The sequence below is a fragment of the Eublepharis macularius genome, chromosome 1, assembly GCF_028583425.1.
Source record: "Eublepharis macularius isolate TG4126 chromosome 1, MPM_Emac_v1.0, whole genome shotgun sequence".
Taxonomy (NCBI): Eukaryota; Metazoa; Chordata; class Lepidosauria; order Squamata; family Eublepharidae; genus Eublepharis; species Eublepharis macularius.
In genome coordinates this window covers 235,308,803-235,326,477 of record NC_072790.1, presented here as the reverse complement: position 1 = coordinate 235,326,477, position 17,675 = coordinate 235,308,803, and the positions used below count along the sequence as shown (strand labels likewise).

General features: G+C 46.6%; 1 non-coding gene across 1 annotated transcript; it reads right to left on the bottom strand.

Moving 5' to 3' along the window:
- Positions 1-6,822: 6,822 nt before the first annotated feature.
- Positions 6,823-6,894, bottom strand: TRNAA-GGC (transfer RNA alanine (anticodon GGC)). Its single transcript has one exon. It is a non-coding gene; the product is annotated as a tRNA-Ala (tRNA).
- Positions 6,895-17,675: the final 10,781 nt, after the last annotated feature.

Sequence of the window (17,675 nt, the reverse complement as noted above, 5' to 3'; positions counted from 1 at the left end):
TAATGCACAGTTTGGTCCTTACTGGATCTTGCAAACAGGCCTCAAGGTGGGGAAAGGGCAGGGCTGGGGAAGCTCAAGAGGACCAGCAGAGGCCAGGATGAACAAACGGCACCCTCCACATATATGGTCAGAAAATTCACAGGCCTCGAATTTGGGGAGGAATTAGGACAGAGATGAGTTTTGTAAACAACCCTAATCCAAGTCTACAGTCTTCTCCCTTCCCCCCTTCCTGTCAATCCAAGCAGCATCCGAACGAACAGCTGTCCTGGCAAACGCTTCCATAAAATTCACAACAGGATTAATTATCTGATATCTAAATGAGCAACCCAGATAAGCAGATTCTGCTCCCCCAACCTCCATTCCACTCCTTTTATTGTTCCAGAAGTTAATTTGGTGCTGATTTCTGTTCCTCTTTCGTTCTAGCTTAACTAGGGAGAATTTTCGATAATTAAAATCCAGAACTGGAACGTGGGCCATTTGCCACACTTCTCACTTGCTTGAGTCTTTCCCACTCTCCACTTTATTGATGCATGAGTATGTATTGGTGAAACACTACAAAAAAGCAATTGCAGTGTGATTCTGTGTAGGGTGAGTGATCTGTAGCAGTGTTTTAGAGCTACGTCCATGTGCTCCTGCACACGGGTAAAACACAGGACAAAAAGAAGCTTGAGTAAACCATATATATAATTGCACTGAATTTTTTTTTGCAGTGTTTTATCAGTGAAGAGAGGAGGAAAGATGCCGCAGCAAACAGCAATCTTTCTATCAATCACATTTTTATCCTGCTTTTCCTTCAAAGAGGAAAATGATTTTCCTTTCCTCCACTTAATCCTCACAACACCCCTGAGAAGCAGGCTAGGCTGAGATCCATTGGCCCAAGGTGACCTTGTGAGTTTTGTGACAGAATGGGAATTGGCAGTGGGATATTCCTAATCCTGCTATGATAGTGTAAACACTACACCCTCCTGGCTCGCCACTGCTTGTGCCCGGTAAAGAACAACACTGCAAGTGAGACCAGGATTGGCAACTCCAAAAACCAGTGAGCAAGTCAGAGGAGAAGAATTTGGGAAGTGCCCTTGGCTCACAAAGAACACATTCATAGAATCATAGAGTTGAAAGGGACGTCCAGGGTCATCTAGTCCAACCCCCTGCCCAGCGCAGGAAATTCACAACTACCTCTCCACCATACCCCCAGTGACTCCTGCTGCCAGGGGTCATTTCGTAGAAAAAGAGCTGGAGGAACTCATTAGCACAACTCATTAGCATATGCCACGCCCCTTGCCATCACCAGAAGTGTGTCATTGGCATAACTGATTTGCATATGCCACACCCCCTGACATCACCTATCCTGGCTGTTTTGGACCCAATCCTGGCCATTCAGGGCCGAAATTGGGCCCAAAATGGCAAAAAGGGCTGAAAATAGGCGAAAATGGGCCCAAAACGGTCAGGACTGAGGCGCTGATGAGCGAGAGAGTGATCCACCACCCGTCAGAGGCCTGATCCAGGCCGTTTTGGCCCCAATCCAGGCTGAAACAGGCCCAAAATGGCCAAGAATCAGGTGGGCGGGGCCACCTGGCATGTGACTTCTTTGGGGAACTGCCGGAACTGCGTTTCTGCACGTTCCCCTTTAAAATGAGCCCTGCCTGCTGCATGCCCAGAAGATCCCTAGCCAAACTAGCCTTGGGAAAATTGTTTCCTGATCCTAAAGTGGCGATTGGCCTTACCCTGGGCATGGAAAAAGGAGCCATGCAAACTAAGCCCTGGTGTAACCCTTCCTGCCCTCCCTCTCATGATCTGCCCAGGTTCACAGAATCAGCATTGCTGTCCGACGGCCATCTAGCCTCTGCTTTAAAACCTCCAAAGGAGGAGAGCCCAGAAGGCGTTATCTTCCGCAGCACACACCCGTACCCAAAAACCCCAAATAGTTTTCTTCTCTACGAAAGGATGTTACATGTTTCAATGGCTGCATCAACTCAGAAAGAAGTTTGATGCAGCCCAAGTCCCTGGACTGAGCTGCCAAAAAAAATATGAAACTTGGGGGAAAACATGACCTGAATAAATCCATGCAGCAGTCCATCAAACCTGGGGTAAAAATAACTTCCCGCAATTTGCACATGCAAGATTTCTGACTGCAGGAGGCATGTGCGTAAGAGAACCAGAGCTGAGATCTATCATCTGTCCTACACTCCCTTCAGCCTTGACCCTCAGCTTCCTTACTCCAGAGTAGCCCTGTGCTGGGAGGAAGGGTCAGTGTCAGTATATGGGAATCATGAGTATTGTAAACACCACTGGGCTTTAGATTTTTGGTTTCTATTATGAGCCACTGGATTTGGCATGGAATGTCTGGAAAATGTTAAATAGAGGCTGGCTTCTCTCCAGAATGGAGAAAATGGGCAGCAACAACAAGGAAACACTGGAGGCACTTCTGGCCCAACGGAGTTTTGTTCTAACTGCTGTGAGGAGGCAAACCTCTGCACTTATGAGTGTTCTTTTCTTACACTAAAAAGGCTAGAATACTAACGCTCTATATGATTCAACTAACATTAGTCCCTTCCAGAGGAGTTAGCCGTGTTGATCTGTAGTTGCAAAATAGTAAAAAGTGCAGTAGCACCTTTCAGACTAACCAACTTTATTGTAGCATAAGCTTCTGAGAACCACAGCTCTCTTCATCAGATGCATCTGACGAAGAGAGCTGTAGTTCTCGAAAGCTTACGCTGCAATAAAGTTGGATAATCTGAAAGGTGCTACTGGACTCTTTACTATTTTAAAGTCCCTTCCAGTGATCCTGTGGCAAGTCCTCGTGAATGGTGAAAATAGCTTGAAGAGCCTTTGGATGGGTCCTCTGGGATCTGTTCCGTTAACACAGCCCATGTGGCTCTTTGACACACAATCTGTGGCTCTTCTGAGGAACGTTCTCCAATGTGGTACTCTCTATATGTTTCAGAAAAGTGGGTAAGGCCATTGTCCAGTAGAGCTTGTGATTATCAGGTTGTTCCTGCCTTGAAACAGCTGCCACCAGAGGAATGGAAATGCTGCAAGCCTACCGAAGTGCAGGCCTCGTGCTAAGGGAGGAAGTCAATGTGGCTCTTTTTTTGGCTGATGGTAATCGCAAATGAGGCTCTCGAAGGTGAGTACCACTGTACTGATGTAGCATCTTTCTCCAGCACAAGTTGACTTCCGCTAGTGGAAGAGCCTCTTGTCTTGGCAGAAGGCGGGCTCCCATTGCCCAATGCTGCTCCAAACTCTGTGGTTTTACCATAGAGTTTCTGGCAATTCCGAGAGCTTCCTGCTGTCACTTCTGGGTGTCATCACACTCATGACCAAGGCTCATTTTGAAGGGGAACGCGCAGGAATGCAGTTCCGGCTGTTCCCCAAAGAGGTCACATGTCAGGTGGCCCCGCCCACCTGACCCTCAGCCATTTTGGGCCTGTTTCTGGGCCTAGATTGGGGCCGAAACGGCCCGGATTGGGCCTCTGACAGGTGGTGGATCACTCTCCCGCTCATCAGTGGCCCAGTCCTGACCATTTTGGGCCCCTTTTCGGCCATTTTCAGCCCCTTTTTGCCATTTTGGGTCTATTTTCAGCCCTGAATGGCCAGGATTGGGTACAAAACAGCCAAGATAGGTGATGTCAGGGGGCGTGGCACATGCAAATCAGTTATGCTAATGACATACTTCCGGTGATGGCAAGGGGCGTGGCATATGCTAATGAGTTGTGCTGGTGAGTTATGCTAATGAGTTCCTCCAGCTCTTTTTCTACAAAATGACCCCTGCTCACGACGATACCCCCACACCACATCCAGCCCCCAACTCTCCCACCAGTTGCCAGGCTTAGCCTAGCAACCCTGCCCAGGAATGTACCACTGCGAACTTCCATGTGCAAAGCAAGTGTTCTACCTCTGATCCATTGCAGTTCTGAAGCACTGGAGTTAATGCACAGAAGAGATGATCCAGAGGAAGAATCAGATGGTGCCAGTGTAGCATTCACATTCTATGTATACTAAGAGAGATACAAGTGCTTTGAAATTTTGCAAGGAATTGTGATCACAGAACTCGGCATGCAGCTGGGCCTTATTTAGAGTTGCCAATTTCCAGGAAGGGTCGGGAGGTCTCCCCGAATTACAACTGACCTCCAGATCAGTTCCCCTGGAGCAAATGGCTGCTTTGGAGGGCGGAGTGTATGGCACCTTACCCTTCCCTCCCTAAACTCCAGCCTCTCCAGGCTCTACCCCCAAACCTCCAGGAATTCCACAATCTGAAGTTGGCAAGCCTAGCATTAGTACACCCCTGCAGCTGGGAGACGGAAGACTTTGGGAGCCCGGTGTATGCAGATCCAGATCATTCAGAGTCTGTTCCAAAGAAAATCTACATCAGATCCCAGAGTTCAGTAGGCACTGGCTTAACATTACAAATTTATCCCAGCACCTGAAACCCCGATATCCTGTTTGTAGCCTTCGCACCATGAACGGTGCCCACCTTGTGGTTTATGTATATGGATTAAGATATTTATACCCCTACATTCTTCCTTAATGGGGACCCAAAGTGGCACACATCATCATTTTCCCTTCCTCACCACAACCCTGTGAGGTTGGTTAGGCTGAGAGAGGGGGGGCGGGTACTGATCCAAAGTCGTCCACTGAGATGCTATGGCACAGTGAGGGTTTGGATCTGGGTCTCCCAGAACCTAGTCTGGCACTCTAACCATATTTCTTCGTGTGCCTTACCAGAGGAGAGGTGGAGGGAGATTTAATTCAGAATGAATTCATTTTGAGTAGAGACATTCATCCCAACATTTATTCTGTAAGCTACCTTAGGCAGGTTTCTAGGGGAGGCAGCATTAAAAGGTTCTAAATAAATAAATAGAGGAAATATCATTCACAAACTCAATCCGCTCTTAAGCCTGGTCTAGAGGAAGCAGAACAAAGTGGTAGAATTCTGAGACAGGAGGATAACACTATACAACGTCATATTTTTACTGCTCCCCTCCGACCCTAAAAGCTCCCTGCAAATAAAAAATTAACCCATCAGGAAGAAAGTTTCCAGCCTATCCCTTCTGATCCTGAGATGCCTTTCTAGTTACATGGAATGATGAATGCAGAGGAACTTTGAAAAATGTAGGCTTAGATTCAGCAGAGCGATTTTCACAAACAGACGAGGGAGGTGATTTCATCAAATCCCTCCTCCCTCTACAGACCTTTGACTGCTTCCATGCTGTTCCCGGGGGTGGGGGGTGGGGAGGAGGTTCTCCAGTGAAGCAGATGAGCAATAGACTCAGGCAGGGCTTTTTTTCAGCTGGAACACGGTGGAACGGCGTTCCGGCAACTCTTGAAAATGATCACATGGCTGGTGGCCCCGCCCCCGTTCTCCAGACAGAGGGGAATTTAGATTGCCCTCCGCGCCGTGGCGCGGAAGGCAATCTAAACTCCCCTCTGTCTGGAGAGCAGGGGCGGGGCCACCGGCCATGTGATCATTTTCACCAAGGGCAATTTAAACATTAAAAAACTCCCCCCTTGTTCCAGCTGACCCAAAGTGACATCATTGTACAGTCCTGAGTTTCACCACTGAGTTCCACCACCTCTTTTCCCAGAAAAAAAGCCCTGGACTCAGGACAGAAGAAAGCATTGGTTTATTCAAACAGTAATTCATGAAGTTGTGGAACTCACTGCCAATGGAGGTAGTGATGGCTGTGATCATAGATGGCTTTAGAATAATAACAACAACATTCGATTTATATTCCGTCCTTCAGGACAACTTAACGCCCACTCAGAGTGGTTTACAAAGTATGTTATTATTATCCTCACAACAACCACCCCGTGAGGTGGGTGGGGCTGAGAGAGCTCTGAGAGAGCTGTGACTAGCCCGAAGTCACCCAGTGGAGGAGTGGGGAATCACACTTGGCTTTCCAGATTAGAGTCCTGCCACTCTTAACCACTACACCAAACTGCTTTAGATGGATTCGTGGAGGAGAAGTCATCGAGTAGCTACTAGCCATGGTGATTTAAGAAAACTTCTGTAACTAAAGGGAGTAAACCTCAATGTTAGGAGGCAACAACAAGGGAAGGTCTCAGGCTCTATGCCCGTTGTTAATCCTCCAGAGTAACTGGTTGGCCACTATATGGAAAGGATACTGGACTTGATGGACCATCAGTCTGATCCAGCAGGGCTCTTCTTATGTTCCTTTCCCCCAGGAGCTGCATGTCAGGGGCAGTGGGAGGGAGGCAGGGAAGGCCTGTTCCACAGACAGAAATACACATGAGGCTGAACAACAAGATTCGAATCCAGTTCACCTTGAAAACCAAGCTTTCAAGACTCAAGCTCCCTTTGTCAGATAGTCAGCTCCCTTGGACTCTTGAAAGCTTATATCCTGAAAATATTGTTGGTCTTCAAGATGCTACTGGACTCAAATCTTGTTCTTCTACTGCAGAACAAAATGGCTACCCATCTGAAACATGAAGCTAAAGCTGCCTTAGACACAATCAACCCCTGGTCCATCAAGGTCAGAATTGTCTACTCAGACTGGGGGTTTGGTGTGGTGGTTAAGAGCAGCAGGACTCTAATCTGGAGAGCCGGGTTTGATTCCCCTCTCCTCCGCTTGAAGCCAGCTGGGTGACCTTGGGTCAGTCACAGCTCTCTCAGAGCTCTCTCAGCCCCACCCACCTCACAGGATGCTTGTTGTGAGGATAATAATAATGCATTTTGTAAACCGCTCTAAGTGGGTGTTAAATCGTCCTGAAGGGTGATACATAAATCAAATGTTGTTTTTATCATCTTCCGGGGTATGAGGGGGAGGTCTTTCACATCACCTACTACCTAATCTTTTTAGCTGGAGATGCCAGGAATTGAACCTGGGACCTTCTGCATGCCAAGCAGAGACTCTTCCACTGAGCCACAGCCCCTTCCATCTGTGGGAATCTGTTGGTTTCAAGCCCTTATCCCTCCTCTGCACTGTGCAGTGGTACAGTCCAATCTACCACCTCAGATTTCTACCTCCTCATGACCCCCTCATGACCAGGCCTCAGAAGGAGCCCAGGTCTATTGGTAAACAGGCAGAAGGTGCCAGAAACAGGCTGGATTCTGTGTGCACGAACACTTTGCAACAGCCCTTCTGCACAGATCCTCCATATCTTTGTCTACATTTCCACTCTTTTCCAGCTGCCAACAGGCATCAGGAGACCAGAGCGGATGCTGAGACGTTTGATCGAATCCACCTATCCCCTCAGGGCTTCCGTTTGTGGTCTCTTCCTGCCTTCCCTAGCCAATTATCCTTTCCTTGAGCCATGTTTGCCTGGGACTCATTAAGAACCTGTCGGCATTAATGGCAGGCGTTGGGGATGCATCGAGCGAGCATTTGATTGCTTCCAGCCACAGAAAGGGCCTGCATTGGCAACCCCCTGGGGGAAAGTTACACCAGCATTAGTGAGTCCCACAGGGAATTTGCCCTCGTACAGAGAAGGAGGTACCCTACAAATGAGCTGTGGTAGGAACAGAACAGCCAGGGAGGCGTCGTCCGGGTGGGGAGAGGCAGCAAGCAGCCACGGGCCATTGTTCTTTTCCAATTTATTATGATTTACTAGCAGCAGAGACTTTGTCAATATGATGAGCAGAGTGCATGTAGAAGGAGAGCTTTATGTTGCAAGGATCCATAGGCATGCACTCAGAATTGTATGTTACTCCTGGGAAATCTTCGTTGGGGAAGGAGAGGCTTCGTGGTGGTCAATGGGGTCAGGGCAGGGTTGGGAGCAGGTAGGGTTTGATGTGGTTACCCACACACCTATGTACAGCTGCCTGCAGGGATGAAAGTCCAGAGATCCTGTTTGGAATTCCCTGGAAATGGATTCCTAGACTCGAAAGTGACACTTGTCTGTCTAGTACCATTTCCTCCCAGCCTTCCTGCCTGGAGCTCAGGACAATGTTGATGATTCCCCCTTCCCCCATTTCAACCACACAACAGCCCTGTCAGGTAGGCATATCTGATTCCTTCCCCTCCGCTGAGAGCTGGTTTCTGGCTCCCTGTGGCTGACCAAGCTGAGAGTGTGAATCTGTCCCATTCTTGATGTCTGGGTGCATTAGCAGTCAAGCATCATTCCTCTGAGAAGATTTTCTGCAGCTCCCTCTGCAAAGTGAAAACTCTGTGTATGCCCAGGATCCATCGTTGACCAGGCAGCTTTGCAAACGTATCTGCAAAGCAAAAAAAAAGTGAGGAGAGGGAATGAAGGGGCACGTGCAGAGACAGTCCGTAAGAGTGAGGGGGCTAAGCTCACTTTCCGGCCCTGGTGACCTGAGCCATTATGGGTTGCAGCCGCACTGCAGATTTTGTTTCTTGGTCATTCTGGATTGGTTGTGACGGAATTATATGAACTGGATTTTGCAGAGAGATTGTTTTTCATATACTACCATACTTGGAGATGATGCATTTCAAAGCAGGACAAGTAAAGCCACAGTTGTGTGAGAGATGCAACAGGGCAAGTAGATTTGAGGTGTTAATTGGGCAGACGTTTGCCAGGAAAGCGGGCTTGAGTATGCATAATTCTCTGCACCAGTAAGGAGAAACAGAATCCGCCAGTTTGTTGTAGTGGTTATGAGTGGCAGGACTCTAATCTGGAGAGCCAGGTTTGATTCTTCACTCCTCCACTTGAAGCCAGCTGGGTGACCTTGGGTCAGTCACAGCTCTCTCAGAGCTCTCTCAGCCCCACCCACCTCACAGGGTGTTTTGTTGTGAGGATAATAATAACATACTTTGTAAACTGCATTAAGTTGGGCATTAAGTTGAGTGGGCATTAAGTTGTCCTGAAGGGCAATATATAAATTCTTCTTCTTCTTCATCATCATCATCATCATCATCATCATCATCATCATCGGTGTTCCTTTATTGCTCAAGAATTCCTCTCTGTGCCTCGCACATTACTCCTCCTGAATCCCAGTTTACCTAGGAGAATTTCTAAAATTCATTCCAGAACTGGAGCATGTGACATTTGTGACAATTTTCCACTCCTTTGGTTCCTTTATTTATTTACTTAATTTATACCCCACCTTTGTCCTCACTGGGGGGCCCAAACCAACTTACATCTCCTCTCCTGCATTTTATCTTCATGAGAACCCTGTGAGGTAGGTTAAGCTCAGAGGGCATGACTGGCCCAAGATCATCCAGCGAGCTTCCATGGAGAAGTGTGGATCCTAGCTTAATCATTACACCACTCTGCCACTTCAGTATATGCTCAATGCATAAATGTGCATTGATAACACACTGCAAAGATTTCTATGGCTGCATCATGATTCCTTTTGTGCAATGTTTTATGAACGTGCCTATGTGGTCCTGTGCGTTGGTAAGACATCACAAAAAAAGAATACTGATTCAGCTGTGTGTGCAACACCTCTGCTTTTTTTTTTTGTAGTGTCATCACTGTTTATGTATGCGTTCATACCATAGAAAGAAGGGCAACGACATAAAGGAAATCTGCAGCAAACTGAGTACAATTTCCTGCTCCGCATTTGAAAATAGCAACTGGGGCAACAGAGAGCTTCAAATATTTTGCTTCCGCTCTGGAAACCAAGTAATTCAAAATTCCAAAAATGTGAAGATCGCCGAAAGGCAACCGATCTTGTTCTGGAATTAATGCAAAGCTTAGCTTTCAGCATGCCCTGTCCGTGGTGCTGAAATACAGGTGTATATCCATTCTCCTGTCACTTGAATCTGAATAAAGATTTGGGATGGCTGGCACATTACAAAAAGTAATTGTTTCTCATTACAGACTTATGTAGAGGGAAGGCAGCATGGTACTGCCCGACCTCGTCACATCTCAGAAGCTAAGCTGGGCCAGGACTTGGACGGGAGACCACCAAGGAAGCCTCTGCAGAGGAAGGCAATGGCAAACCACCTCTGCTTCTCACTTGACTTGAAAGCCCCTTGCCGGGGTCGCCATAAGTCAGTTCTGACTGACAGCACTTTACACACAGATGGAGAGATTTATGTATACCAGTGACCCCCACCATCATGCCCACACCTATATGTTCTCTGGTGCTCACCTGCTTCTCCACCAAAGCATGTCCTTTTCAAAGCAAAGAATCAGCTTTGGCTTTTCTCCACCTCGAAGGAGCGGCAGGTGCTTCAGAAGAACCCAGGGGTTGCCTTGTGCCTGCAGGAAGTAACCATTCCAAAACAGCTGTTTCCATTGCCATCCTTATGAACGCATGAAGCTGCCTTATATCGGATCAGGCCCTTGGTCCACCAAGGTCAGTATTGTCCACTCAGACTGGAAATGTCTCTCCAAGGTCTAAGTTGGAGTTCTTTTACATCACCTTCTGCCTGGTCCTTTTAACTGGAGGTGCTGGGGATTGAACCTGGGCCCTTCTGCATGCCAAGCAGATGCTCTGCCAGTGAGCCACGACCCTTTCCATGGTAGGAGGATACTTGGAGCCTTTTCATCTTTTTGTGGAACCTTCCAACATTCTGTCCCGTTCCCCCATGGCAGTCATTTTATGATAGCACATACTACCTGTTCTCCAAATTCAGAAACTGCCCACATCCTCAACAAGAATGAGATCTCAGGTGCATCCTACTCCAATTCATCCTACTGTCAGGTCTTGCCAGATAAATTCTCCAAGCACTTCACTGCAGACACTCAGGTGTAAGAGTTAAAGTTACTTTATTAAAGAGAGATATCGGTATCAAGGTACTCAGACAGGGTCATTGGCAGATGTGATGCAAGGTGGGTGAACAGCGTTAATTACAGGGGAACGTTCCTGCCCCTGGGAGAGGGAGACCGTTAGAGTTTTGGTGCGAAGGGTCTAGGCCTGGGTAGGGCCGGCACGCCCATTGAGGCCAGGTAGGCAATGGCCTCAGGGCATGGGATGCTGGAGGGGGCACTGGAGGAGGCATGGGGGGCGGGAGCATGCACCACGGAGCTGAAGCCTCCTAGCCCTCCCACCCCGCACCACCACCACCGCCAGCACATGCCCCCAGCCGGGCGCAGCAGCCGCAGGCAGGTGTCTGCGGCGGCACAGGGCAACTGAGCAGGAGAGCTCGGAAGCCACCCGCCCGCCGTCCCAGCCGCCTGCCACAGCGATCGGGCCGGTGGGGCGCATGCACCTATGATGACATCACACATGACGTCATCCCTTTACACATTCTCAGAGGTCCAGAGCATTATGCATAGAACCAATCATGGCAGATATACTGGGGTGTATCTGACACCTACTTTGCCAGTTTGTCAACAATTGGAAGTAGTCCACACCCTCTTAACAGATGGTTTGCTTTTTTTCACCCAAGGTCACCGGGATCCTTTGCTTTGTTACATTTCAGGATCCTGTAACAATCATTTGTTACGTGCATCTGTGTCATACCTGTTGATGTATCTACTGTGAACAGGGAAGATAAGTCAGCCGGCACCAGTTCATAAGTTACAACTCTGTATATTCCAGAATCCTTGTCCACAGCAACAACAGATCTACGTAGAGGGAAGGCAGCATGGTATCACCCAATCAGTGGATCAGTGATAGGACTGGTAGATATCAATGTTTTTATCTGTATCCTGTATTCCCTTTTGAGTATATATGTTGGTCCTCACAATGGGGACTCAGCAATATACAAACGGAGAGTCACAATATTAGAAGGGGGGGGTGACCCCAGTCCAAGCTGAAGAGAAATCCAAATGTGCCGACGGGATTATGCATGCATGTTATACAATTCCCGTTTCGTATAGATCATACTTCTTCCTGGGCACAATTAGTCCTGGACTGTAACAAAAGTATAAACTTATGAAAATTCGTAAAACATTCATAAGAAATTCATAAAAAATTCCGTTATACATGTAAACACCATATACTCACTGGTCACCAATTTGCTAATTACTCCAATGTGACTACTCATAATATTCTTCCCAACTTCAATGCATAACGAACATAAATCACGACTATAATAACACGGACAAGAATCATACAAGGAATGGACTCTCTTAAATACATTGTTGCAAATTAGTTAATTGACATAATTACATCCATTAGATAACATCTTAAAGGGCAGCACAACTTACATACAGAATATAATGATTTAAACAATATTATGAGTAGTCACATCGGAGTAATTAGCAAATTGGACTGTGGTCACCCCCCCTTCTAATATTGTGACTCTCCGTTTATTCATTTGCACTTTGCACTTTTGCACTTTTGCACTAATACAGTGTTTATAAGAAAAAAGAAAAAAAGAACTGTTGGGTTATTGTGTATTCCCGGACTTGTTGTTTACATCTCAGAAGCTGAGCAGGGTCAGTACTTGAATGGGAGACCAATAAAGAAGACTCAGCAGACGAAGGGAATGGCAAACCCGCTGGGTGACCTTGGGTCAGTCCCAGCTCTCTCAGCCCCACCTCCTTCACAGGATGTTTGTCCTGGGGATAATAATGACAATGACATTAACTAATCTCTCCAGAAGAGCAGTACATAAGCGCACAGTTGTTATTTTGATGATAACCTACACATCCCTCTCTTCCTATCCCTCTATGCCCCCTCCTCTAAAGGCTTTGGCCTTGAATAGGATGGTTCTTGTGTTCTACCTTAAGAGTCAGTACTTTAGGCAAAATGTATCAGATCAAAAACCAAGGGCAAGGTAGAATAAAATATACACATTAGGAAGAGAGGCCTTATATAGATTCCAGTCACAGCAATCTTCTTCTGCAGGTGGAGAACGCTACTGGCCATGAGTTAGCACTCTCTCTTCCCAAAGAGACTATCCACGTACTATTAAAGAGTAACTATACCTTTGCATGAAGTTACTTACAGGCATGCAAGAATCTCAACACTTATTTTCCCTCTTTTGATCCAAAACTTTGCTCTGCCCTGCATTCCAGATCAGATTTCTAAGATTAATCCCAGAAATGGAACATGCACAGATTACCACAACACACTCCTGTTTGTTTGCCTCTCCCCCTGCAATGCACATATCTTTATATTATGTACGTGCATGCTTAGGTTAATAACACATTGCAAAAAAGCAAAACGGATGAAACAGTATGTATAATTGCATATTGCTGCGTGGCGTTTTGACTGATGTGCACATGTATTCCTGCACATCTCTGAACACTGTACAAAAAAAAAGAAATCAAGGTCACTGTTTGCACAGTCATTATAATGTATTGCTTTGGGGGAGTACATTACCAGCGTACATCAATAAGAACATCAGAAGAGCCCTGCTAGATCGGATCAAAGATCCTCATAAAAGTAACGTATCTTTCATGTACAGAGAAAAATGTAAATACTCTGAAGGAACCATAAACTTCAGCAAACTACTCATGCATTGGAACTATACAGAATTCTGAAATTTAAAGAAAAAGAACAATGAAGGACTTCTGATAAATCAGATCTGCTTTGGAACAAGACCACCTCCTCTGGAATTCCAAAACCTAGATTAAAAAATAGAATAAGCACCCTTAGTTCCTACCACCGGAAGATGTAGTCCTAGTAAATATGGGAACGCTGCCTGTGGTGCTAAGCCTAACCCTACAACTCCACATGATGTGAGAGGTTCAGGTGGTGTAGGAAGGAGATCATCACCCAAAAGGGAGACTGCAATGAAGAAATCAGAAGAAGATTGAGACTAAGAAGGGCAGCTGTGAGGGAGCAAGAGAAGAGCCTTAAAGATAAAAATCGAGATAACCAAGATAATCAAGATAACCAAGATCAAGATAATGCAAACTATGGTATTCCCCATTACTATGTATGGATGTGGAAGTTGGGAAATGAAGACAGCTGATGGGAAGAAAATGGATTCATTTGAAATGTGGTGCTGGAGGAGAGTTTTGTGGATACCATGGATGGCCAAAAAGACAAATAAGTGAGCACTAGATCAAATCAAGCCTGAATTCTCCCTAGAAGCTAAAATGACGAAACTGAGGCTATCGTACTTTGGTCACATCATGAGAAGATAAGATTCTCTGGAAAAGTCTATAATGCTAGGAAAGGTGGAAGGCAGCAGGAAAAGAGGAAGACCTAAAATGAGATGGCTTGACTCAATAAAAGAAGCCGTGTCCTCCAGTCTGTTAATGATAGGACATTTTGGAGGTCTTTCATTCATAGAGTCGCTTTTCATTCATACGTCAGAGGCGACTTGACGGCACATAACACACACACACACACAGAAACAGGAGAAGTTCAGATGACCAATATATTCAAAGTCCAAAAAGGACTTTGTTATGCCAAATAAGCAAATATGTGCAAATGACACCCTAACCTGTCCTATTTATATATTCTATATTGTGAATCAGCTCTCTCTCTCACTCTTGCTCTCTCTTCTTACGAAACTGGGTTTTCTCCCCCCACCCGCTAAGAATTCAGACAGTTTTGCACAGCACAAAGCAGCTTCCACCCTTGATCACATGCGTCTTCACATTAGCCCTTACTGCTGATCGGAGAAGGAAGTCAGGAGTGGGAGCGCTTTTTCACAAAGGCACATCAAGGCACATGACTCATGTTGGAGCCACTCTGCTCAACGGGAGCAGCTCCCATCGCCCTCTTTTCCCTTCTCTTCATACCTCTGTGCAGCTCGCCTTTCTAAAAGGCTCAGCACAAGGCCAGAAAAAAACCACAACGCTGTGAGCTCTGACCCGCCTCCTCTTCTCCTCCACCTGTTTTTTGGATCACATGCCAAAGCCGTAGCATTAAATGGCTGAGATGACTTCAGACAGACCTTCGTTTTTCACACCCAGAGCTCCCCATTCCATCTCATTAGTCTATCAGGTCAGCTGGAAGGTGAATGCCGATTCTCCTGCCCCGTATAGAACATCTGCTTTTATTCTTCGTGGCCCCTGGCAGGAGCGACTCTGATCTCTGCGTTCCATCGGGCGCCTCACCTCCCTCTCACCTCCCGTACACACAGCTTCCCAAAATCCCTTTTCTCATTTGTGCCAAATGCTAAACATTCTCTCCCTTTCTTTTTCTGTAGTTCTGGCACTTCGCAGAATCCCTGCTTCTTCTCCCTTCTCTTTTCTGCACCACCCTGAACCGCCCATATCAGATGCCAAAGTTTTGAAAGTCATCGCTAGGGGAGAAATCACCAAAGCATATGCGAGAAGCCCAGCTAAGCTCCCTCAAAAGCCAAATGCAAAGCGTAATTGGAAGGCCCTGCTTTGGCAAAACATCTGAAGGGTTTCAAGGAAGGTTTTAAAACAACACCAGGTTAGCTGCCTGCAGTGTTCTAGTTACATGCCAAGACGTGGATACAACAACTGTTGGAAGCGCTGTCTGAAGGGAGATGCAAAATGGTAATACAGGTAACAGGAAGTAGAAGAGAGATGACGTGTCCTGGGTCCACATTGACTCACCAAGTGGCACAGCTGTCGTGTATGCCTGCCTGCAGTATATGCCATGGGTATGTTGTGTGCAACCTATCGGGCTCCTGACCCTACAAAGAATTCTGAGTACCTTTCAATGCCTGTTATTTGGAAGTTCAGTGTGTTCTCTCTCCTTTGAAGTTAAACACTTTCACTTCTGTAGCCAACAGCCTTGAGGCCAGATGCTGCGAGTCTGAATGGTCTCTTCCCTGAGAACGGGGATGATTTCATTCCCAATTTGCTATTGTTGTTGATCGTAGTCTAAACTCTGATACTTTTTGTCTCTGGCATTTGTGCCCGAATTTCAATGGGCTACTAACCAGGGGAGGGACTTTAACCTATAACTAACCATGCTTTCCCTTAACACATCACTTCTGTCAATTCTTCCACTGTCTGAGCGCCTTGAACAGGATGGATCTCTCATAAAAGTTCAACCATATCACCTGTGTGCTCCCCAGGGCACTCCCCGGTGGCATGGCACCCCCCCCCCCCAGTGGCACGGCCACAGCAGCCCGAATCACGTCCCGCAGCGCCCCACAATGGCCGGATTTGGGTGGAATTGTGCCGCTCAGGGAGTACGAGGGAGCGCCCTTTGCCCTGCGCGGCCACCTATGACCCATCATCATGCAAGCCAGGAGCAAAGAAAAAGACCCAGGACAAGGCAGGGTAAGTGCCAGGCTCCCAGACTCCCGCCAGGGGAGTCAAGGGACCTGGTGACCCTAATTGCAACTGATCTCCAGACAACAGAGATCTGTTCCCCTGAAAAAAGTGTTTTCTTTGGAGGACGAGCTCTACGGCTTTATACCCTGCTGAGGTCCCTCCCCTCCCCAAATCCCACCCTCTCCAGGCTCCACCCACAAATCCCCAGGAATTTCCCAGCCTGGAGTCGGCAACCCTATTTGCAACTGAAATCCCACTCAGTGCTTGATACAACACTAACTTTGATTCGACTCAGAACTGGATTCAGCAACCTATTTCCAGAACTCTTATTGTGACCCTCTTCTAAACTCGTTGATTCAGTAGGCTTAGAAGGGTGTGATTCTGTTTAGGATTGCATTGGTGACCTACTGAAAATAACCCCCTACACCCCAAGCCACCGTATGATGCAGAACTCTTACGTTGCCAGTTGGAAAATATATGCTTACGGCAGAGACTCGTCAGTTTCAGTCATTTCCTCCTCCTCCTTCTCACACACACACACACACACACACACACAAACACACTATCAATTTTGCCACCCGCACTGGTGTGTATACTGCATGTTATCTTTCCAACCAGCTTTGCTTTAGTGCAATTCAAGTAAAATTGACTGCTAACTCAAGGAGGCCTGGGGAAAATGTCACTCCCCGGTTTGGTAGGCCTGGGCTTTATTAGCGTTATGTACGTTGTGTGTCAACACACTTTGGTATGCACTCTTCACGGAACTGACTTTTCATGGACTCGGACGTTTATCTGCTTTCCCCAGCACATCGTTCAGTTCATATGAGCAAAAGTGGCAAGAATCAAATCACTTGTTAAATGGTTACCCGGGTTGCCAGGGGGTCTTGCTAAACCAAGGCTTGCTCTGAAGTTAAACATATGAACTTGCCTTCAAGAGAAAGGGGGATTCACAGAGTCCAAGCGCATATTTATCCTGTCCAACTACTGTCTCCTGACCACTTCTTCATAGGCAATAGGTCTGGCCTTGAAAAGAGGGAAGGCTTTTTCGGTAGCCACCCCGTCCCCAAAGAATTAAATAGCCTCCCATAGCAATATACCAAAACCTCACCCTCTTAACGTTTAGAAGAGACTGGAAAAATCTGACTATTTGATAGACTCTATGGTGTATGGCCACTGCAACATTTCTGAGGGCTAAAATTTGTAATTTGGGGTGGATCTTAGTGAGTTGTTATTTATTATGTACAAAATTGTAGTGCAATGATTGTCTTTAAAGGTATATTTATTTATTTATTCATGTCATTTATAGTCCACCTTTCTCACTGAGACTCAAGACAGATTATATTGTGTGAAATTAGTACAATCAATACTGGAGAGCCAGTTTGGTGTACTGGTCAAGAGCGGAAGGACTTTAATCTAGAGAGCCAGGTTTGATTCTAATAATAATAATAATAACAACAAAAACATTCAATTTACATACCACCCTTCAGGATGACTTAATACCTACTCAGAGTGGTTTATAAAGTATGCCATTATTATCCCCACAACAATCACCCTGTGAGGTGGGTGGGGCTGAGAGAGCTCTGAGAGGGCTGTGACTGACCCAAGGTCACCCAGCTGGCTTCAAGTGGAGGAGCGGGGAATCAAACCCGGTTCTCCAGATTAGAGTCCCACACTCTTAACCACTACACCAAACTGGC